This window comes from Triturus cristatus, chromosome 1_1, assembly GCF_964204655.1.
Source record: "Triturus cristatus chromosome 1_1, aTriCri1.1, whole genome shotgun sequence".
NCBI lineage: Eukaryota > Metazoa > Chordata > Amphibia > Caudata > Salamandridae > Triturus > Triturus cristatus.
The window spans coordinates 1,180,989,134-1,181,016,268 of NC_140579.1; positions in this window are offsets into that span (position 1 = coordinate 1,180,989,134).

Here is a 27,135-nt window from a genome sequence, read left to right on the forward strand (position 1 = left end):
TCTCTGCATATATAGGTGTGAGCTCACTATCCCTGCAGATATTGGTGTTAGATCACTATCACTGCAGATATAGGTGTGAGAACACTATCACTGCAGCTATAGGTGTGAGGTCTCTTTCACTGCAAATATAGGTGTGAGATCATCATTACTTGAGATATAGGCATGAGATCACTATCACTGCAGATACAGGTGTGAGATCACCATCACTGCAGATATAGGTGTGAGATCACCATCACTGCAGATATTGTTGTGAGATCACAATCACTGCTGATATAGGTGTGAGATCACTATCACAGCAGATATAGGTGTGAGATCTCTATCACTGTTGATATTGGTGTGAGATCACTGTCACTGCAGATATAGGTTTGAGATCACTATCACTGCAGATATTAATTCAGAGATAGGTGTGAGATCACTATCACTGCAGATATAGGTGTGATATCACTATCACTGCAGATATAGGTGTGAGATCACTATTGCTGCAGGTATAGGTGTGAGATCACTATCACTGCAGATATATGTGTGAGATCACCACCAATGCAGATATTGGTGTGAGATCACTATCACTGCAGATATAGGTGTGAGATCACCATCACTGCAGATAAAGGTGTGAGATCTCTATCACTGCAGATAGTGGTGTGAGATCACCATCACTACAGATATTGGTGAGAAATCACTATCACTGCAGATATGGGTGTGAGATCACTATCACTGCAGAGATAGGCGTGAGATCACTATCACAGCAGATATAGGTGTGAGATCACAATCATGGCAGATATAAGTGTGAGATCTCTATCACTTTATATATTGGTGTGAGATGACTATCACTGCAGATATAGGTTTGAGATCACTATCACTGCAGATATTAATTCAGAGATAGGTGTGAAATCACTATCACTGCAGATATAGGTGTGAGATCACTCTCACTGCAGATATAGGTGTGAGATCACTATTGCTGCAGGTATAGGTGTGAGATCACTATCACTGCAGATATAGGTGTGAGATCACCACCAATGCAGATATAGGTGTGAGATCACTATCACTGCAGATATAGGTGTGAGATGACCATCACTGCAGATATAGGTGTGAGATCAGCATCACTGCAGATGTAGGTGTGAGATCACTATCACTGCAGATATAGGCGTGAGATCACCATCACTGCAGATATAAGTGTGAGATCACTATCACTGCAGAGATAGGTGTGAGATCACTATCACAGCAGATATAGGAGTAAGATCACCATCACTGCAGATATAGGTGTGAGATCTCTATCACTGTAGATATTGGTGTTAGATCACTATCACTGCAGCTATAGGTTTGAGATCACTATCACTGCAGATATTACTTCAGATATAGGTGTGAGATCCCTATCACTGCAGATTTAGGTATGAGATCACCATCACTGCAGATATAGGTGTGAGATCACCATCACTGCAGATATAGGTGTGAGATCATTATCACTGCAAATATAGGTGTGAGATCATCATTACTTGAGATATAGGTGTGAGATCACTATCACTGCAGATACAGGTGTGAGATCACCATCACTGCAGATATAGGTGTGAGATCACCATCACTGCAGATATTGTTGTGAGATCACAATCACTGCTGATATAGGTGTGAGATCACCATCACTGCAGATAAAGGTGTGAGATCTCTATCACTGCAGATATTGGTGTGAGATCACCATCACTACAGATATTGGTGTGAGATCACTACCACTACAGATATAGGTGTCAGAGCATCATCACTTCAGATGAAGGTGTGAGATCTCTATCACTGCAGATAGTGGTGTGAGATCACCATCACTACAGATATTGGTGAGAAATCACTATCACTGCAGATATGGGTGTGAGATCACTATCACTGCAGAGATAGGCGTGAGATCACTATCACAGCAGATATAGGTGTGAGATCACAATCACTGCAGATATAGGTGTGAGATCTCTATCACTGTAGATATTGGTGTTAGATCACTATCACTGCAGATATAGGTTTGAGATCACTATCACTGCAGATATTACTTCAGATATAGGTATGATATCCCTATCACTGCAGATATAGGTGTGAGATCACCATTACTTCAGATATAGGTGTGAGATCACTGTCACTGCAGATTTAGGTGTGAGATCACCATCACTGCAGATATAGGTGTGAGAGCACTATTACTGCAGATATAGGTGCAAGATCACTATCACTGCAGATATATGTGTGAGATTGCCATCGCTGCAGATATTGGTGTGAGATGACTATCACTGCAGATATAAGAGTGAGATCACTCTCACTGCAGATAAATATGTGAGATCTCTATCACTGTATATCACTTTCACTGCAGATATAGATGTGATATCACTATCACTGCAGATATAGGTGTGAGATCACCATTACTTCAGAAATAGGCGTGAGATCACTATCACTGCAGATATGTGTGAGATCACAATCACTGCAGATATTGCTTCAGATACAGGTGTGACATCACAATCACTGCAGATATAGGTGTGAGATCACCATCACTGCAGATATTGTTGTGAGATCACAATCACTGCTGATATAGGTGTGAGATCACTATCACGGCAGATATAGGTGTGAGATCTCTATCACTGTTGATATTGGTGTGAGATCACTGTCACTGCAAATATAGGTTTGAGATCACTATCACTGCAGATAATAATTCAGAGATAGGTGTGAGATCACTATCACTGCAGATATAGGTGTGAGATCACTATCACTGCAGATATCGGTGTGAGATCACTATTGCTGCAGGTATAGGTGTGAGATCACTATCACTGCAGATATAGGTGTGAGATCACCACCAATGCAGATATTGGTGTGAGATCACCATCACTGCAGATATAGGTGTGAGATCACCATCACTGCAGATAAAGGTGTGAGATCTCTATCACTGCAGATAGTGGTGTGAGATCACCATCACTACAGATATTGGTGAGAAATCACTATCACTGCAGATATGGGTGTGAGATCACTATCACTGCAGAGATAGGCGTGAGATCACTATCACAGCAGATATAGGTTTGAGATCAAAATCACTGCAGATATAGGTGTGAGATCTCTATCACTGCAATTATAGGTGTAAGATCACCATCACTGCAGATATAAGTGTGAGATCACCATCACTACAGATATTGGTGTGAGATCACTATCACTGCAGATATAGGTGTCAGAGCATCATCACTTCAGATATAGGTGTCAGAGCATCATCACTTCAGATATAGGTGTGAGATCACCATCACTGCACATATAGGTGTAAGATCACCATCACTGCAGAGATAGGCGTGAGGTCACTATCACTGCAATTATAGGTGTAAGATCACCATCACTGCAGATATAAGTGTGAGATCACTATCACTGCAATTATAGGTGTAAGATCACCATCACTGCAGATATAAGTGTGAGATCACTATCACTGCTGAGATAGGTGTGAGATCACTATCACAGCAGATATAGGTGTAAGATCACCATCACCGCAGATATAGGTGTGAGATCTCTATCACTGTAGATATTGGTGTTAGATCACTATCACTGCAGCTATAGGTTTGAGATCACTATCACTGCAGATATTACTTCAGATATAGGTGTGAGATCCCTATCACTGCAGATTTAGGTATGAGATCACCATCACTGCAGATATAGGTGTGAGATCACCATCACTGCAGATATAGGTGTGAGATCATTATCACTGCAAATATAGGTGTGAGATCATCATTACTTGAGCTATAGGAGGGAGATCACTATCACTGCAGATACAGGTATGAGATCACCATCACTGCAGATATAGGTGTGAGATCACCATCACTGCAGACATTGTTGTGAGATCACAATCACTGCTGATATGGGTGTGAGATCACTATCACGGCAGATATAGGTGTGAGATCTCTATCACTGTAGATATTGGTGTGAGATGACTATCACTGCAGATATAGGTTTGAGATCACTATCACTGCAGATATTAATTCAGAGATAGGTGTGAGATCACTATCACTGCAGATATAGGTGTGAGATCACTATCACTGCATGTATAGGTGTAAGATCACTGCAGAGATAGGTGAGCGATCACTATCACTGCAGATATAGGTGTAAGATCACCATCGCTGCAGATATACGTGTGAGATCACTATCACTGCAGAGATAGGTGTGAGATCCCTATCACAGGAGATATAGGTGTAAGATCACCATCACTGCAGATATAGGTGTGAGATCTCTATCACTGTAGATATTGGTGTTAGATCACTATCACTGCAGCTATAGGTTTGAGATCACTATCACTGCAGACATTACTTCAGATATAGGTGTGAGATCCCTATCACTGCAGATTTAGGTATGAGATCACCATCACTGCAGATATAGGTGTGAGATCGCCATCACTGCAGATATTGGTGTGAGATCATTATCACTGCAAATATAGGTGTGAGATCATCATTACTTGAGATATATGTGTGAGATCACTATCACTGCAGATACAGGTGTGAGATCACCATCACTGCAGATATAGGTGTGAGATCACCATCACTGCAGATATAGGTGTGAGATCACTATCACTGCAGATATGTGTGAGATCACAATCACTGCAGATATTGCTTCAGATACAGATGTGACATCACAATCACTGCAGATATAGGTGAAATCAACATCACTGCAGATATAGGTATGAGATCACTATTGCTGCAGATATAGGTGTGAGATCACTATCTCTGCATATATAGGTGTGAGCTCACTATCCCTGCAGATATTGGTGTTAGATCACTATCACTGCAGATATAGGTGTGAGAACACTATCACTGCAGCTATAGGTGTGAGGTCTCTTTCACTGCAAATATAGGTGTGAGATCATCATTACTTGAGATATAGGCATGAGATCACTATCACTGCAGATACAGGTGTGAGATCACCATCACTGCAGATATAGGTGTGAGATCACCATCACTGCAGATATTGTTGTGAGATCACAATCACTGCTGATATAGGTGTGAGATCACTATCACAGCAGATATAGGTGTGAGATCTCTATCACTGTTGATATTGGTGTGAGATCACTGTCACTGCAGATATAGGTTTGAGATCACTATCACTGCAGATATTAATTCAGAGATAGGTGTGAGATCACTATCACTGCAGATATAGGTGTGATATCACTATCACTGCAGATATAGGTGTGAGATCACTATTGCTGCAGGTATAGGTGTGAGATCACTATCACTGCAGATATATGTGTGAGATCACCACCAATGCAGATATTGGTGTGAGATCACTATCACTGCAGATATAGGTGTGAGATCACCATCACTGCAGATAAAGGTGTGAGATCTCTATCACTGCAGATAGTGGTGTGAGATCACCATCACTACAGATATTGGTGAGAAATCACTATCACTGCAGATATGGGTGTGAGATCACTATCACTGCAGAGATAGGCGTGAGATCACTATCACAGCAGATATAGGTGTGAGATCACAATCATGGCAGATATAAGTGTGAGATCTCTATCACTTTATATATTGGTGTGAGATGACTATCACTGCAGATATAGGTTTGAGATCACTATCACTGCAGATATTAATTCAGAGATAGGTGTGAAATCACTATCACTGCAGATATAGGTGTGAGATCACTCTCACTGCAGATATAGGTGTGAGATCACTATTGCTGCAGGTATAGGTGTGAGATCACTATCACTGCAGATATAGGTGTGAGATCACCACCAATGCAGATATAGGTGTGAGATCACTATCACTGCAGATATAGGTGTGAGATGACCATCACTGCAGATATAGGTGTGAGATCAGCATCACTGCAGATGTAGGTGTGAGATCACTATCACTGCAGATATAGGCGTGAGATCACCATCACTGCAGATATAAGTGTGAGATCACTATCACTGCAGAGATAGGTGTGAGATCACTATCACAGCAGATATAGGAGTAAGATCACCATCACTGCAGATATAGGTGTGAGATCTCTATCACTGTAGATATTGGTGTTAGATCACTATCACTGCAGCTATAGGTTTGAGATCACTATCACTGCAGATATTACTTCAGATATAGGTGTGAGATCCCTATCACTGCAGATTTAGGTATGAGATCACCATCACTGCAGATATAGGTGTGAGATCACCATCACTGCAGATATAGGTGTGAGATCATTATCACTGCAAATATAGGTGTGAGATCATCATTACTTGAGATATAGGTGTGAGATCACTATCACTGCAGATACAGGTGTGAGATCACCATCACTGCAGATATAGGTGTGAGATCACCATCACTGCAGATATTGTTGTGAGATCACAATCACTGCTGATATAGGTGTGAGATCACTATCATGGCAGATATAAGTGTGAGATCTCTATCACTGTAGATATTGGTGTGAGATGACTATCACTGCAGATATAGGTTTGAGATCACTATCACTGCAGATATTAATTCAGAGATAGGTGTGAAATCACTATCACTGCAGATATAGGTGTGAGATCACTATTGCTGCAGGTATAGGTGTGAGATCACTATCACTGCAGATATAGGTGTGAGATCACCACCAATGCAGATATTGGTGTGAGATCACTATCACTGCAGATATAGGTGTGAGATCACCATCACTGCAGATAAAGGTGTGAGATCTCTATCACTGCAGATATTGGTGTGAGATCACCATGACTACAGATATTGGTGTGACATCACTATCACTGCAGATATAGGTGTCAGAGCATCATCACTTCAGATATAGGTGTGAGATCACTATCACTGCAGATATAGGTGTGAGATGACCATCACTGCAGATATAGGTGTGAGATCAGCATCACTGCAGATGTAGGTGTGAGATCACTATCACTGCAGATATAGGCGTGAGATCACCATCACTGCAGATATAGGTATGAGATTATTATTACTGTAGATATAGGTGTGAGATCACCATTACTTCAGATATAGGTGTGAGATCACTATCACTGCATATATTGGTGAAATCACCATTACTGCAGCTATGGGTGAGAGATCACTATCACTGCAGAGATGGGTGTGAGCTCACTATCACTGCAGATATAGGCGTGAGATCACCATCACTGCAGATATAGGTATGAGATTATTATTACTGTAGATATAGGTGTGAGATCACCATTACTTCAGATATAGGTGTGAGATCACTATCACTGCATATATAGGTGAGATCACCATCACTGCAGATATGGGTGAGAGATCACTATCACTGCAGAGATAGGTGTGAGCTCAGTATCACTGCAGATATAGGTGTAAGATCACCATCACTGCAGATATAGGTGTGAGATCACTATCACTGCACGTATAGGTGTAAGATCACCATCACTGCAGAGATAGGTGTGAGATCACTATCACTGCAGATATAGGTGTAAGATCACCATCGCTGCAGATATAAGTGTGAGATCACTATCACTGCAGATAAAGGTGTGAGATCTCTATCACTGCAGATATTGGTGTGAGATCACCATCACTACAGATATTGGTGTGAGATCACTATCACTGCAGATATAGGTGTCAGAGCATCATCACTTCAGATATAGGTGTGAGATCACTATCACTGCAATTATAGGTGTAAGATCACCATCACTGCAGATATAAGTGTGAGATCACCATCACTGCAGATATAGGTGTGAGATCACCATCACTGCAGATATAGGTGTGAGATCATTATCACTGCAAATATAGGTGTGAGATCATCATTACTTGAGCTATAGGTGTGAGATCACTATCACTGCAGATACAGGTGTGAGATCACCATCACTGCAGATATAGGTGTGAGATCACCATCACTGCAGACATTGTTGTGAGATCACAATCACTGCAGAGATAGGTGTGAGATCACTATCACTGCAGATATAGGTGTAAGATCACCATCGCTGCAGATATAAGTGTGAGATCACTATCACTGCAGTGATAGGTGTGAGATCACTATCACAGCAGATATAGGAGTAAGATCACCATCACTGCAGATATAGGTGTGAGATCTCTATCACTGTAGATATTGGTGTTAGATCACTATCACTGCAGCTATAGGTTTGAGATCACTATCACTGCAGATATTACTTCAGTTATAGGTGTGAGATCCCTATCACTGCAGATTTAGGTATGAGATCACCATCACTGCAGATATAGGTGTGAGGTCACCATCACTGCAGATATAGGTGTGAGATCATTATCACTGCAAATATAGGTGTGAGATCATCATTACTTGAGATATAGGTGTGAGATCACTATCACTGCAGATACAGGTGTGAGATCACCATCACTGCAGATATAGGTGTGAGATCACCATCACTGCAGATATTGTTGTGAGATCACAATCACTGCTGATATAGGTGTGAGATCACTATCATGGCAGATATAAGTGTGAGATCTCTATCACTGTAGATATTGGTGTGAGATGACTATCACTGCAGATATAGGTTTGAGATCACTATCACTGCAGATATTAATTCAGAGATAGGTGTGAAATCACTATCACTGCAGATATAGGTGTGAGATCAATATCACTGCAGATATAGGTGTGAGATCACTATTGCTGCAGGTATAGGTGTGAGGTCACTATCACTGCAGATATAGGTGTGAGATCACCACCAATGCAGATATTGGTGTGAGATCACTATCACTGCAGATAAAGGTGTGAGATCTCTATCACTGCAGATATTGGTGTGAGATCACCATCACTACAGATATTGGTGTGAGATCACTATCACTGCAGATATAGGTGTCAGAGCATCATCACTTCAGATATAGGTGTGAGATCACTATCACTGCACATATAGGTGTAAGATCACCATCACTGCAGAGATAGGTGTGAGATCACTATCACTGCAATTATAGGTGTAAGATCACCATCACTGCAGATATAAGTGTGAGATCACCATCACTGCAGATATAGGTTTGAGATCACCATCACTGCAGATATAGGTGTGAGATCATTATCACTGTAGATATTGGTGTTAGATCACTATCACTGCAGCTATAGGTTTGAGATCACTATCACTGCAGATATTACTTCAGTTATAGGTGTGAGATCCCTATCACTGCAGATTTAGGTATGAGATCACCATCACTGCAGATATAGGTGTGAGGTCACCATCACTGCAGATATAGGTGTGAGATCATTATCACTGCAAATATAGGTGTGAGATCATCATTACTTGAGATATAGGTGTGAGATCACTATCACTGCAGATACAGGTGTGAGATCACCATCACTGCAGATATAGGTGTGAGATCACCATCACTGCAGATATTGTTGTGAGATCACAATCACTGCTGATATAGGTGTGAGATCACTATCATGGCAGATATAAGTGTGAGATCTCTATCACTGTAGATATTGGTGTGAGATGACTATCACTGCAGATATAGATTTGAGATCACTATCACTGCAGATATTAATTCAGAGATAGGTGTGAGATCACTATCACTGCAGATATAGGTGTGAGATCACCATCACTACAGATATTGGTGTGAGATCACTATCACTGCAGATATAGGTGTCAGAGCATCATCACTTCAGATATAGGTGTGAGATCACCATCACTGCACATATAGGTGTAAGATCACCATCACTGCAGAGATAGGCGTGAGGTCACTATCACTGCAATTATAGGTGTAAGATCACCATCACTGCAGATATAAGTGTGAGATCACTATCACTGCAATTATAGGTGTAAGATCACCATCACTGCAGATATAAGTGTGAGATCACTATCACTGCTGAGATAGGTGTGAGATCACTATCACAGCAGATATAGGTGTAAGATCACCATCACCGCAGATATAGGTGTGAGATCTCTATCACTGTAGATATTGGTGTTAGATCACTATCACTGCAGCTATAGGTTTGAGATCACTATCACTGCAGATATTACTTCAGATATAGGTGTGAGATCCCTATCACTGCAGATTTAGGTATGAGATCACCATCACTGCAGATATAGGTGTGAGATCACCATCACTGCAGATATAGGTGTGAGATCATTATCACTGCAAATATAGGTGTGAGATCATCATTACTTGAGCTATAGGAGGGAGATCACTATCACTGCAGATACAGGTATGAGATCACCATCACTGCAGATATAGGTGTGAGATCACCATCACTGCAGACATTGTTGTGAGATCACAATCACTGCTGATATGGGTGTGAGATCACTATCACGGCAGATATAGGTGTGAGATCTCTATCACTGTAGATATTGGTGTGAGATGACTATCACTGCAGATATAGGTTTGAGATCACTATCACTGCAGATATTAATTCAGAGATAGGTGTGAGATCACTATCACTGCAGATATAGGTGTGAGATCACTATCACTGCATGTATAGGTGTAAGATCACTGCAGAGATAGGTGAGCGATCACTATCACTGCAGATATAGGTGTAAGATCACCATCGCTGCAGATATACGTGTGAGATCACTATCACTGCAGAGATAGGTGTGAGATCCCTATCACAGGAGATATAGGTGTAAGATCACCATCACTGCAGATATAGGTGTGAGATCTCTATCACTGTAGATATTGGTGTTAGATCACTATCACTGCAGCTATAGGTTTGAGATCACTATCACTGCAGACATTACTTCAGATATAGGTGTGAGATCCCTATCACTGCAGATTTAGGTATGAGATCACCATCACTGCAGATATAGGTGTGAGATCGCCATCACTGCAGATATTGGTGTGAGATCATTATCACTGCAAATATAGGTGTGAGATCATCATAACTTGAGATATATGTGTGAGATCACTATCACTGCAGATACAGGTGTGAGATCACCATCACTGCAGATATAGGTGTGAGATCACCATCACTGCAGATATAGGTGTGAGATCACTATCACTGCAGATATGTGTGAGATCACAATCACTGCAGATATTGCTTCAGATACAGATGTGACATCACAATCACTGCAGATATAGGTGAAATCAACATCACTGCAGATATAGGTATGAGATCACTATTGCTGCAGATATAGGTGTGAGATCACTATCTCTGCATATATAGGTGTGAGCTCACTATCCCTGCAGATATTGGTGTTAGATCACTATCACTGCAGATATAGGTGTGAGAACACTATCACTGCAGCTATAGGTGTGAGGTCTCTTTCACTGCAAATATAGGTGTGAGATCATCATTACTTGAGATATAGGCATGAGATCACTATCACTGCAGATACAGGTGTGAGATCACCATCACTGCAGATATAGGTGTGAGATCACCATCACTGCAGATATTGTTGTGAGATCACAATCACTGCTGATATAGGTGTGAGATCACTATCACAGCAGATATAGGTGTGAGATCTCTATCACTGTTGATATTGGTGTGAGATCACTGTCACTGCAGATATAGGTTTGAGATCACTATCACTGCAGATATTAATTCAGAGATAGGTGTGAGATCACTATCACTGCAGATATAGGTGTGAGATCACTATCACTGCAGATATAGGTGTGAGATCACTATTGCTGCAGGTATAGGTGTGAGATCACTATCACTGCAGAAAGGTGTGAGATCACCACCAATGCAGATATTGGTGTGAGATCACTATCACTGCAGATATAGGTGTGAGATCACCATCACTGCAGATAAAGGTGTGAGATCTCTATCACTGCAGATAGTGGTGTGAGATCACCATCACTACAGATATTGGTGAGAAATCACTATCACTGCAGATATGGGTGTGAGATCACTATCACTGCAGAGATAGGCGTGAGATCACTATCACAGCAGATATAGGTGTGAGATCACAATCATGGCAGATATAAGTGTGAGATCTCTATCACTGTATATATTGGTGTGAGATGACTATCACTGCAGATATAGGTTTGAGATCACTATCACTGCAGATATTAATTCAGAGATAGGTGTGAAATCACTATCACTGCAGATATAGGTGTGAGATCACTCTCACTGCAGATATAGGTGTGAGATCACTATTGCTGCAGGTATAGGTGTGAGATCACTATCACTGCAGATATAGGTGTGAGATCACCACCAATGCAGATATAGGTGTGAGATCACTATCACTGCAGATATAGGTGTGAGATGACCATCACTGCAGATATAGGTGTGAGATCAGCATCACTGCAGATGTAGGTGTGAGATCACTATCACTGCAGATATAGGCGTGAGATCACCATCACTGCAGATATAAGTGTGAGATCACTATCACTGCAGAGATAGGTGTGAGATCACTATCACAGCAGATATAGGAGTAAGATCACCATCACTGCAGATATAGGTGTGAGATCTCTATCACTGTAGATATTGGTGTTAGATCACTATCACTGCAGCTATAGGTTTGAGATCACTATCACTGCAGATATTACTTCAGATATAGGTGTGAGATCCCTATCACTGCAGATTTAGGTATGAGATCACCATCACTGCAGATATAGGTGTGAGATCACCATCACTGCAGATATAGGTGTGAGATCATTATCACTGCAAATATAGGTGTGAGATCATCATTACTTGAGATATAGGTGTGAGATCACTATCACTGCAGATACAGGTGTGAGATCACCATCACTGCAGATATAGGTGTGAGATCACCATCACTGCAGATATAGGTGTGAGATCACTATCATGGCAGATATAAGTGTGAGATCTCTATCACTGTAGATATTGGTGTGAGATGACTATCACTGCAGATATAGGTTTGAGATCACTATCACTGCAGATATTAATTCAGAGATAGGTGTGAAATCACTATCACTGCAGATATAGGTGTGAGATCACTATTGCTGCAGGTATAGGTGTGAGATCACAATCACTGCAGATATAGGTGTGAGATCACCACCAATGCAGATATTGGTGTGAGATCACTATCACTGCAGATATAGGTGTGAGATCACCATCACTGCAGATAAAGGTGTGAGATCTCTATCACTGCAGATATTGGTGTGAGATCACCATGACTACAGATATTGGTGTGACATCACTATCACTGCAGATATAGGTGTCAGAGCATCATCACTTCAGATATAGGTGTGAGATCACTATCACTGCAGATATAGGTGTGAGATGACCATCACTGCAGATATAGGTGTGAGATCAGCATCACTGCAGATGTAGGTGTGAGATCACTATCACTGCAGATATAGGCGTGAGATCACCATCACTGCAGATATAGGTATGAGATTATTATCACTGTAGATATAGGTGTGAGATCACCATTACTTCAGATATAGGTGTGAGATCACTATCACTGCATATATTGGTGAAATCACCATTACTGCAGATATGGGTGAGAGATCACTATCACTGCAGAGATGGGTGTGAGCTCACTATCACTGCAGATATAGGCGTGAGATCACCATCACTGCAGATATAGGTATGAGATTATTATTACTGTAGATATAGGTGTGAGATCACCATTACTTCAGATATAGGTGTGAGATCACTATCACTGCATATATAGGTGAGATCACCATCACTGCAGATATGGGTGAGAGATCACTATCACTGCAGAGATGGGTGTGAGCTCAGTATCACTGCAGATATAGGTGTAAGATCACCATCACTGCAGATATAGGTGTGAGATCACTATCACTGCACGTATAGGTGTAAGATCACCATCACTGCAGAGATAGGTGTGAGATCACTATCACTGCAGATATAGGTGTAAGATCACCATCACTGCAGATATAAGTGTGAGATCACTATCACTGCAGATAAAGGTGTGAGATCTCTATCACTGCAGATATTGGTGTGAGATCACCATCACTACAGATATTGGTGTGAGATCACTATCACTGCAGATATAGGTGTCATAGCATCATCACTTCAGATATAGGTGTGAGATCACTATCACTGCACATATAGGTGTAAGATCACCATCACTGCAGAGATAGGTGTGAGATCACTATCACTGCAATTATAGGTGTAAGATCACCATCACTGCAGATATAAGTGTGAGATCACCATCACTGCAGATATAGGTTTGAGATCATTATCACTGCAAATATAGGTGTGAGATCATCATTACTTGAGCTATAGGTGTGAGATCACTATCACTGCAGATACAGGTGTGAGATCACCATCACTGCAGATATAGGTGTGAGATCACCATCACTGCAGACATTGTTGTGAGATCACAATCACTGCAGAGATAGGTGTGAGATCACTATCACTGCAGATATAGGTGTAAGATCACCATCGCTGCAGATATAAGTGTGAGATCACTATCACTGCAGTGATAGGTGTGAGATCACTATCACAGCAGATATAGGTGTGAGATCTCTATCACTGTAGATATTGGTGTTAGATCACTATCACTGCAGCTATAGGTTTGAGATCACTATCACTGCAGATATTACTTCAGTTATAGGTGTGAGATCCCTATCACTGCAGATTTAGGTATGAGATCACCATCACTGCAGATATAGGTGTGAGGTCACCATCACTGCAGATATAGGTGTGAGATCATTATCACTGCAAATATAGGTGTGAGATCATCATTACTTGAGATATAGGTGTGAGATCACTATCACTGCAGATACAGGTGTGAGATCACCATCACTGCAGATATAGGTGTGAGATCACCATCACTGCAGATATTGTTGTGAGATCACAATCACTGCTGATATAGGTGTGAGATCACTATCATGGCAGATATAAGTGTGAGATCTCTATCACTGTAGATATTGGTGTGAGATGACTATCACTGCAGATATAGGTTTGAGATCACTATCACTGCAGATATTAATTCAGAGATAGGTGTGAAATCACTATCACTGCAGATATAGGTGTGAGATCAATATCACTGCAGATATAGGTGTGAGATCACTATTGCTGCAGGTATAGGTGTGAGGTCACTATCACTGCAGATATAGGTGTGAGATCACCACCAATGCAGATATTGGTGTGAGATCACTATCACTGCAGATAAAGGTGTGAGATCTCTATCACTGCAGATATTGGTGTGAGATCACCATCACTACAGATATTGGTGTGAGATCACTATCACTGCAGATATAGGTGTCAGAGCATCATCACTTCAGATATAGGTGTGAGATCACTATCACTGCACATATAGGTGTAAGATCACCATCACTGCAGAGATAGGTGTGAGATCACTATCACTGCAATTATAGGTGTAAGATCACCATCACTGCAGATATAAGTGTGAGATCACCATCACTGCAGATATAGGTGTGAGATCGCCATCACTGCAGATATAGGTGTGAGATCATTATCACTGCAAATATAGGTGTGAGATCATCATTACTTGAGCTATAGGTGTGAGATCACTATCACTGCAGATACAGGTGTGAGATCACCATCACTGCAGATATAGGTGTGAGATCACCATCACTGCAGACATTGTTGTGAGATCAAAATCACTGCAGAGATAGGTGTGAGATCACTATCACTGCAGATATAGGTGTAAGATCACCATCGCTGCAGATATAAGTGTGAGATCACTATCACTGCAGTGATAGGTGTGAGATCACTATCACAGCAGATATAGGAGTAAGATCACCATCACTGCAGATATAGGTGTGAGATCTCTATCACTGTAGATATTGGTGTTAGATCACTATCACTGCAGCTATAGGTTTGAGATCACTATCACTGCAGATATTACTTCAGTTATAGGTGTGAGATCCCTATCACTGCAGATTTAGGTATGAGATCACCATCACTGCAGATATAGGTGTGAGGTCACCATCACTGCAGATATAGGTGTGAGATCATTATCACTGCAAATATAGGTGTGAGATCATCATTACTTGAGATATAGGTGTGAGATCACTATCAATGCAGATACAGGTGTGAGATCACCATCACTGCAGATATAGGTGTGAGATCACCATCACTGCAGATATTGTTGTGAGATCACAATCACTGCTGATATAGGTGTGAGATCACTATCATGGCAGATATAAGTGTGAGATCTCTATCACTGTAGATATTGGTGTGAGATGACTATCACTGCAGATATAGGTTTGAGATCACTATCACTGCAGATATTAATTCAGAGATAGGTGTGAGATCACTATCACTGCAGATATAGGTGTGAGATCACCATCACTACAGATATTGGTGTGAGATCACTATCACTGCAGATATAGGTGTCAGAGCATCATCACTTCAGATATAGGTGTGAGATCACCATCACTGCACATATAGGTGTAAGATCACCATCACTGCAGAGATAGGCGTGAGGTCACTATCACTGCAATTATAGGTGTAAGATCACCATCACTGCAGATATAAGTGTGAGATCACTATCACTGCAATTATAGGTGTAAGATCACCATCACTGCAGATATAAGTGTGAGATCACTATCACTGCTGAGATAGGTGTGAGATCACTATCACAGCAGATATAGGTGTAAGATCACCATCACCGCAGATATAGGTGTGAGATCTCTATCACTGTAGATATTGGTGTTAGATCACTATCACTGCAGCTATAGGTTTGAGATCACTATCACTGCAGATATTACTTCAGATATAGGTGTGAGATCCCTATCACTGCAGATTTAGGTATGAGATCACCATCACTGCAGATATAGGTGTGAGATCACCATCACTGCAGATATAGGTGTGAGATCATTATCACTGCAAATATAGGTGTGAGATCATCATTACTTGAGCTATAGGAGTGAGATCACTATCACTGCAGATACAGGTATGAGATCACCATCACTGCAGATATAGGTGTGAGATCACCATCACTGCAGACATTGTTGTGAGATCACAATCACTGCTGATATGGGTGTGAGATCACTATCACGGCAGATATAGGTGTGAGATCTCTATCACTGTAGATATTGGTGTGAGATGACTATCACTGCAGATATAGGTTTGAGATCACTATCACTGCAGATATTAATTCAGAGATAGGTGTGAGATCACTATCACTGCAGATATAGGTGTGAGATCACTATCACTGCATGTATAGGTGTAAGATCACTGCAGAGATAGGTGAGCGATCACTATCACTGCAGATATAGGTGTAAGATTACCATCGCTGCAGATATACGTGTGAGATCACTATCACTGCAGAGATAGGTGTGAGATCCCTATCACAGGAGATATAGGTGTAAGATCACCATCACTGCAGATATAGGTGTGAGATCTCTATCACTGTAGATATTGGTGTTAGATCACTATCACTGCAGCTATAGGTTTGAGATCACTATCACTGCAGACATTACTTCAGATATAGGTGTGAGATCCCTATCACTGCAGATTTAGGTATGAGATCACCATCACTGCAGATATAGGTGTGAGATCGCCATCACTGCAGATATTGGTGTGAGATCATTATCACTGCAAATATAGGTGTGAGATCATCATTACTTGAGATATATGTGTGAGATCACTATCACTGCAGATACAGGTGTGAGATCACCATCACTGCAGATATAGGTGTGAGATCACCATCACTGCAGATATAGGTGTGAGATCACTATCACTGCAGATATGTGTGAGATCACAATCACTGCAGATATTGCTTCAGATACAGATGTGACATCACAATCACTGCAGATATAGGTGAAATCAACATCACTGCAGATATAGGTATGAGATCACTATTGCTGCAGATATAGGTGTGAGATCACTATCTCTGCATATATAGGTGTGAGCTCACTATCCCTGCAGATATTGGTGTTAGATCACTATCACTGCAGATATAGGTGTGAGAACACTATCACTGCAGCTATAGGTGTGAGGTCTCTTTCACTGCAAATATAGGTGTGAGATCATCATTACTTGAGATATAGGCATGAGATCACTATCACTGCAGATACAGGTGTGAGATCACCATCACTGCAGATATAGGTGTGAGATCACCATCACTGCAGATATTGTTGTGAGATCACAATCACTGCTGATATAGGTGTGAGATCACTATCACAGCAGATATAGGTGTGAGATCTCTATCACTGTTGATATTGGTGTGAGATCACTGTCACTGCAGATATAGGTTTGAGATCACTATCACTGCAGATATTAATTCAGAGATAGGTGTGAGATCACTATCACTGCAGATATAGGTGTGAGATCACTATCACTGCAGATATAGGTGTGAGATCACTATTGCTGCAGGTATAGGTGTGAGATCACTATCACTGCAGATATAGGTGTGAGATCACCACCAATGCAGATATTGGTGTGAGATCACTATCACTGCAGATATAGGTATGAGATCACCATCACTGCAGATAAAGGTGTGAGATCTCTATCACTGCAGATAGTGGTGTGAGATCACCATCACTACAGATATTGGTGAGAAATCACTATCACTGCAGATATGGGTGTGAGATCACTATCACTGCAGAGATAGGCGTGAGATCACTATCACAGCAGATATAGGTGTGAGATCACAATCATGGCAGATATAAGTGTGAGATCTCTATCACTGTATATATTGGTGTGAGATGACTATCACTGCAGATATAGGTTTGAGATCACTATCACTGCAGATATTAATTCAGAGATAGGTGTGAAATCACTATCACTGCAGATATAGGTGTGAGATCACTCTCACTGCAGATATAGGTGTGAGATCACTATTGCTGCAGGTATAGGTGTGAGATCACTATCACTGCAGATATAGGTGTGAGATCACCACCAATGCAGATATAGGTGTGAGATCACTATCACTGCAGATATAGGTGTGAGATGACCATCACTGCAGATATAGGTGTGAGATCAGCATCACTGCAGATGTAGGTGTGAGATCACTATCACTGCAGATATAGGCGTGAGATCACCATCACTGCAGATATAAGTGTGAGATCACTATCACTGCAGAGATAGGTGTGAGATCACTATCACAGCAGATATAGGAGTAAGATCACCATCACTGCAGATATAGGTGTGAGATCTCTATCACTGTAGATATTGGTGTTAGATCACTATCACTGCAGCTATAGGTTTGAGATCACTATCACTGCAGATATTACTTCAGATATAGGTGTGAGATCCCTATCACTGCAGATTTAGGTATGAGATCACAATCACTGCAGATATAGGTGTGAGATCACCATCACTGCAGATATAGGTGTGAGATCATTATCACTGCAAATATAGGTGTGAGATCATCATTACTTGAGATATAGGTGTGAGATCACTATCACTGCAGATACAGGTGTGAGATCACCATCACTGCAGATATAGGTGTGAGATCACCATCACTGCAGATATTGTTGTGAGATCACAATCACTGCTGATATAGGTGTGAGATCACTATCATGGCAGATATAAGTGTGAGATCTCTATCACTGTAGATATTGGTGTGAGATGACTATCACTGCAGATATAGGTTTGAGATCACTATCACTGCAGATATTAATTCAGAGATAGGTGTGAAATCACTATCACTGCAGATATAGGTGTGAGATCAATATCACTGCAGATATAGGTGTGAGATCACTATTGCTGCAGATAAAGGTGTGAGATCTCTATCACTGCAGATATTGGTGTGAGATCACCATCACTACAGATATTGGTGTGAGATCACTATCACTGCAGATATAGGTGTCAGAGCATCATCACTTCAGATATAGGTGTGAGATCACTATCACTGCACATATAGGTGTAAGATCACCATCACTGCAGAGATAGGTGTGAGATCACTATCACTGCAATTATAGGTGTAAGATCACCATCACTGCAGATATAAGTGTGAGATCACCATCACTGCAGATATAGGTGTGAGATCACCATCACTGCAGATATAGGTGTGAGATCATTATCACTGCAAATATAGGTGTGAGATCATCATTACTTGAGCTATAGGTGTGAGATCACTATCACTGCAGATACAGGTGTGAGATCACCATCACTGCAGATATAGGTGTGAGATCACCATCACTGCAGACATTGTTGTGAGATCACAATCACTGCAGAGATAGGTGTGAGATCACTATCACTGCAGATATAGGTGTAAGATCACCATCGCTGCAGATAGAAGTGTGAGATCACTATCACTGCAGTGATAGGTGTGAGATCACTATCACAGCAGATATAGGAGTAAGATCACCATCACTGCAGATATAGGTGTGAGATCTCTATCACTGTAGATATTGGTGTTAGATCACTATCACTGCAGCTATAGGTTTGAGATCACTATCACTGCAGATATTACTTCAGTTATAGGTGTGAGATCCCTATCACTGCAGATTTAGGTATGAGATCACCATCACTGCAGATATAGGTGTGAGGTCACCATCACTGCAGATATAGGTGTGAGATCATTATCACTGCAAATATAGGTGTGAGATCATCATTACTTGAGATATAGGTGTGAGATCACTATCACTGCAGATACAGGCGTGAGATCACTATCACAGCAGATATAGGTGTGAGATCACAATCACTGCAGATATAAGTGTGAGATCTCTATCACTGTAGATATTGGTGTTAGATCACTATCAGTGCAGATATAGGTTTGAGATCACTATCACTGCAGATATTACTTCAGATATAGGTATGATATCCCTATCACTGCAGATATAGGTGTGAGATCACCATTACTTCAGATATAGGTGTGAGATCACTGTCACTGCAGATTTAGGTGTGAGATCACCATCACTGCAGATATAGGTGTGAGAGCACTATTACTGCAGATATAGGTGCAAGATCACTATCACTGCAGATATATGTGTGAGATTGCCATCACTGCAGATATTGGTGTGAGATGACTATCACTGCAGATATAAGAGTGAGATCACTCTCACTGCAGATAAATATGTGAGATCTCTATCACTGTATATCACTTTCACTGCAGATATAGATGTGATATCACTATCACTGCAGATATAGGTGTGAGATTACCATTACTTCAGATACAGGTGTGAGATCACCATTACTTCAGAAATAGGCGTGAGATCACTATCACTGCAGATATGTGTGAGATCACAATCACTGCAGATATTGCTTCAGATACAGGTGTGACATCACAATCACTGCAGATATAGGAGTGAGATCACCATCACTGCAGATATTGTTGTGAGATCACAATCACTGCTGATATAGGTGTGAGATCACTATCACGGCAGATATAGGTGTGAGATCTCTATCACTGTTGATATTGGTGTGAGATTACTGTCACTGCAGATATAGGTTTGAGATCACTATCACTGCAGATATTAATTCAGAGATAGGTGTGAGATCACTATCACTGCAGATATAGGTGTGAGATCACTATCACTGCAGATATAGGTGTGAGATCACTATTGCTGCAGGTATAGGTGTGAGATCACTATCACTGCAGATATAGGTGTGAGATCACCACCAATGCAGATATTGGTGTGAGATCACTATCACTGCAGATATAGGTGTGAGATCACCATCACTGCAGATAAAGGTGTGAGATCTCTATCACTGCAGATAGTGGTGTGAGATCACCATCACTACAGATATTGGTGAGAAATCACTATCACTGCAGATATGGGTGTGAGATCACTATCACTGCAGAGATAGGCGTGAGATCACTATCACAGCAGATATAGGTTTGAGATCAAAATCACTGCAGATATAGGTGTGAGATCTCTATCACTGCAATTATAGGTGTAAGATCACCATCACTGCAGATATAAGTGTGAGATCACCATCACTACAGATATTGGTGTGAGATCACTATCACTGCAGATATAGGTGTCAGAGCATCATCACTTCAGATATAGGTGTGAGATCACCATCACTGCACATATAGGTGTAAGATCACCATCACTGCAGAGATAGGTGTGAGGTAACTATCACTGCAATTATAGGTGTAAGATCACCATCACTGCAGATATAAGTGTGAGATCACTATCACTGCAATTATAGGTGTAAGATCACCATCACTGCAGATATAAGTGTGAGATCACTATCACTGCTGAGATAGGTGTGAGATCACTATCACAGCAGATATAGGTGTAAGATCACCATCACCGCAGATATAGGTGTGAGATCTCTATCACTGTAGATATTGGTGTTAGATCACTATCACTGCAGCTATAGGTTTGAGATCACTATCACTGCAGATATTACTTCAGATATAGGTGTGAGATCCCTATCACTGCAGATTTAGGTATGAGATCACCATCACTGCAGATATAGGTGTGAGATCACCATCACTGCAGATATAGGTGTGAGATCATTATCACTGCAAATATAGGTGTGAGATCATTACTTGAGCTATAGGTGTGAGATCACTATCACTGCAGATACAGGTGTGAGATCACCATCACTGCAGATATAGGTGTGAGATCACCACCACTGCAGACATTGTTGTGAGATCACAATCACTGCTGATATGGGTGTGAGATCACTATCACGGCAGATATAGGTGTGAGATCTCTATCACTGTAGATATTGGTGTGAGATGACTATCACTGCAGATATAGGTTTGAGATCACTATCACTGCAGATATTAATTCAGAGATAGGTGTGAGATCACTATCACTGCAGATATAGGTGTGAGATCACTATCACTGCATGTATAGGTATAAGATCACCATCACTGCAGAGATAGGTGAGCGATCACTATCACTGCAGATATAGGTGTAAGATCACCATCGCTGCAGATATACGTGTGAGATCACTATCACTGCAGAGATAGGTGTGAGATCCCTATCACAGGAGATATAGGTGTAAGATCACCATCACTGCAGATATAGGTGTGAGATCTCTATCACTGTAGATATTGGTGTTAGATCACTATCACTGCAGCTATAGGTTTGAGATCACTATCACTGCAGACATTACTTCAGATATAGGTGTGAGATCCCTATCACTGCAGATTTAGGTATGAGATCACCATCACTGCAGATATAGGTGTGAGATCACCATCACTGCAGATATTGGTGTGAGATCATTATCACTGCAAATATAGGTGTGAGATCATCATTACTTGAGATATATGTGTGAGATCACTATCACTGCAGATACAGGTGTGAGATCACCATCACTGCAGATATAGGTGTGAGATCACCATCACTGCAGATATAGGTGTGAGATCACTATCACTGCAGATATGTGTAAGATCACAATCACTGCAGATATTGCTTCAGATACAGATGTGACATCACAATCACTGCAGATATAGGTGAGATCAACATCACTGCAGATATAGGTATGAGATCACTATTGCTGCAGATATAGGTGTGAGATCACTATCTCTGCATATATAGGTGTGAGCTCACTATCCCTGCAGATATTAGTGTTAGATCACTATCACTGCAGATATAGGTGTGAGAACACTATCACTGCAGCTATAGGTGTGAGATCTCTTTCACTGCACATATAGGTGTGAGATCATCATTACTTGAGATATAGGCGTGAGATCACTATCACTGCAGATACAGGTGTGAGATCACCATCACTGCAGATATAGGTGTGAGATCACCATCACTGCAGATATTGTTGTGATATCACAATCACTGCTGATATAGGTGTGAGATCACTATCACAGCAGATATAGGTGTGAGATCTCTATCACTGTTGATATTGGTGTGAGATCACTGTCACTGCAGATATAGGTTTGAGATCACTATCACTGCAGATATTAATTCAGAGATAGGTGTGAGATCACTATCACTGCAGATATAGGTGTGAGATCACTATCACTGCAGATATAGGTGTGAGATCACTATTGCTGCAGGTATAGGTGTGAGATCACTATCACTGCAGATATAGGTGTGAGATCACCACCAATGCAGATATTGGTGTGAGATCACTATCACTGCAGATATAGGTGTGAGATCACCATCACTGCAGATGAAGGTGTGAGATCTCTATCACTGCAGATAGTGGTGTGAGATCACCATCACTACAGATATTGGTGAGAAATCACTATCACTGCAGATATGGGTGTGAGATCACTATCACTGCAGAGATAGGCGTGAGATCACTATCACAGCAGATATAGGTGTGAGATCACAATCACTGCAGATATAGGTGTGAGATCTCTATCACTGTAGATATTGGTGTTAGATCACTATCACTGCAGATATAGGTTTGAGATCACTATCACTGCAGATATTACTTCAGATATAGGTATGATATCCCTATCACTGCAGATATAGGTGTGAGATCACCATTACTTCAGATATAGGTGTGAGATCACTGTCACTGCAGATTTAGGTGTGAGATCACCATCACTGCAGATATAGGTGTGAGAGCACTATTACTGCAGATATAGGTGCAAGATCACTATCACTGCAGATATATGTGTGAGATTGCCATCGCTGCAGATATTGGTGTGAGATGACTATCACTGCAGATATAAGAGTGAGATCACTCTCACTGCAGATAAATATGTGAGATCTCTATCACTGTATATCACTTTCACTGCAGATATAGATGTGATATCACTATCACTGCAGATATAGGTGTGAGATCACCATTACTTCAGAAATAGGCGTGAGATCACTATCACTGCAGATATGTGTGAGATCACAATCACTGCAGATATTGCTTCAGATACAGGTGTGACATCACAATCACTGCAGATATAGGTGTGAGATCACCATCACTGCAGATATTGTTGTGAGATCACAATCACTGCTGATATAGGTGTGAGATCACTATCACGGCAGATATAGGTGTGAGATCTCTATCACTGTTGATATTGGTGTGAGATCACTGTCACTGCAGATATAGGTTTGAGATCACTATCACTGCAGATAATAATTCAGAGATAGGTGTGAGATCACTATCACTGCAGATATAGGTGTGAGATCACTATCACTGCAGATATCGGTGTGAGATCACTATTGCTGCAGGTATAGGTGTGAGATCACTATCACTGCAGATATAGGTGTGAGATCACCACCAATGCAGATATTGGTGTGAGATCACCATCACTGCAGATATAGGTGTGAGATCACCATCACTGCAGATAAAGGTGTGAGATCTCTATCACTGCAGATAGTGGTGTGAGATCACCATCACTACAGATATTGGTGAGAAATCACTATCACTGCAGATATGGGTGTGAGATCACTATCACTGCAGAGATAGGCATGAGATCACTATCACAGCAGATATAGGTTTGAGATCAAAATCACTGCAGATATAGGTGTGAGATCTCTATCACTGCAATTATAGGTGTAAGATCACCATCACTGCAGATATAAGTGTGAGATCACCATCACTACAGATATTGGTGTGAGATCACTATCACTGCAGATATAGGTGTCAGAGCATCATCACTTCAGATATAGGTGTGAGATCACCATCACTGCACATATAGGTGTAAGATCACCATCACTGCAGAGATAGGCGTGAGGTCACTATCACTGCAATTATAGGTGTAAGATCACCATCACTGCAGATATAAGTGTGAGATCACTATCACTGCAATTATAGGTGTAAGATCACCATCACTGCAGATATAAGTGTGAGATCACTATCACTGCTGAGATAGGTGTGAGATCACTATCACAGCAGATATAGGTGTAAGATCACCATCACCGCAGATATAGGTGTGAGATCTCTATCACTGTAGATATTGGTGTTAGATCACTATCACTGCAGCTATAGGTTTGAGATCACTATCACTGCAGATATTACTTCAGATATAGGTGTGAGATCCCTATCACTGCAGATTTAGGTATGAGATCACCATCACTGCAGATATAGGTGTGAGATCACCATCACTGCAGATATAGGTGTGAGATCATTATCACTGCAAATATAGGTGTGAGATCATCATTACTTGAGCTATAGGAGGGAGATCACTATCACTGCAGATACAGGTATGAGATCACCATCACTGCAGATATAGGTGTGAGATCACCATCACTGCAGACATTGTTGTGAGATCACAATCACTGCTGATATGGGTGTGAGATCACTATCACGGCAGATATAGGTGTGAGATCTCTATCACTGTAGATATTGGTGTGAGATGACTATCACTGCAGATATAGGTTTGAGATCACTATCACTGCAGATATTAATTCAGAGATAGGTGTGAGATCACTATCACTGCAGATATAGGTGTGAGATCACTATCACTGCATGTATAGGTGTAAGATCACTGCAGAGATAGGTGAGCGATCACTATCACTGCAGATATAGGTGTAAGATCACCATCGCTGCAGATATACGTGTGAGATCACTATCACTGCAGAGATAGGTGTGAGATCCCTATCACAGGAGATATAGGTGTAAGATCACCATCACTGCAGATATAGGTGTGAGATCTCTATCACTGTAGATATTGGTGTTAGATCACTATCACTGCAGCTATAGGTTTGAGATCACTATCACTGCAGACATTACTTCAGATATAGGTGTGAGATCCCTATCACTGCAGATTTAGGTATGAGATCACCATCACTGCAGATATAGGTGTGAGATCGCCATCACTGCAGATATTGGTGTGAGATCATTATCACTGCAAATATAGGTGTGAGATCATCATTACTTGAGATATATGTGTGAGATCACTATCACTGCAGATACAGGTGTGAGATCACCATCACTGCAGATATAGGTGTGAGATCACCATCACTGCAGATATAGGTGTGAGATCACTATCACTGCAGATATGTGTGAGATCACAATCACTGCAGATATTGCTTCAGATACAGATGTGACATCACAATCACTGCAGATATAGGTGAAATCAACATCACTGCAGATATAGGTATGAGATCACTATTGCTGCAGATATAGGTGTGAGATCACTATCTCTGCATATATAGGTGTGAGCTCACTATCCCTGCAGATATTGGTGTTAGATCACTATCACTGCAGATATAGGTGTGAGAACACTATCACTGCAGCTATAGGTGTGAGGTCTCTTTCACTGCAAATATAGGTGTGAGATCATCATTACTTGAGATATAGGCATGAGATCACTATCACTGCAGATACAGGTGTGAGATCACCATCACTGCAGATATAGGTGTGAGATCACCATCACTGCAGATATTGTTGTGAGATCACAATCACTGCTGATATAGGTGTGAGATCACTATCACAGCAGATATAGGTGTGAGATCTCTATCACTGTTGATATTGGTGTGAGATCACTGTCACTGCAGATATAGGTTTGAGATCACTATCACTGCAGATATTAATTCAGAGATAGGTGTGAGATCACTATCACTGCAGATATAGGTGTGATATCACTATCACTGCAGATAT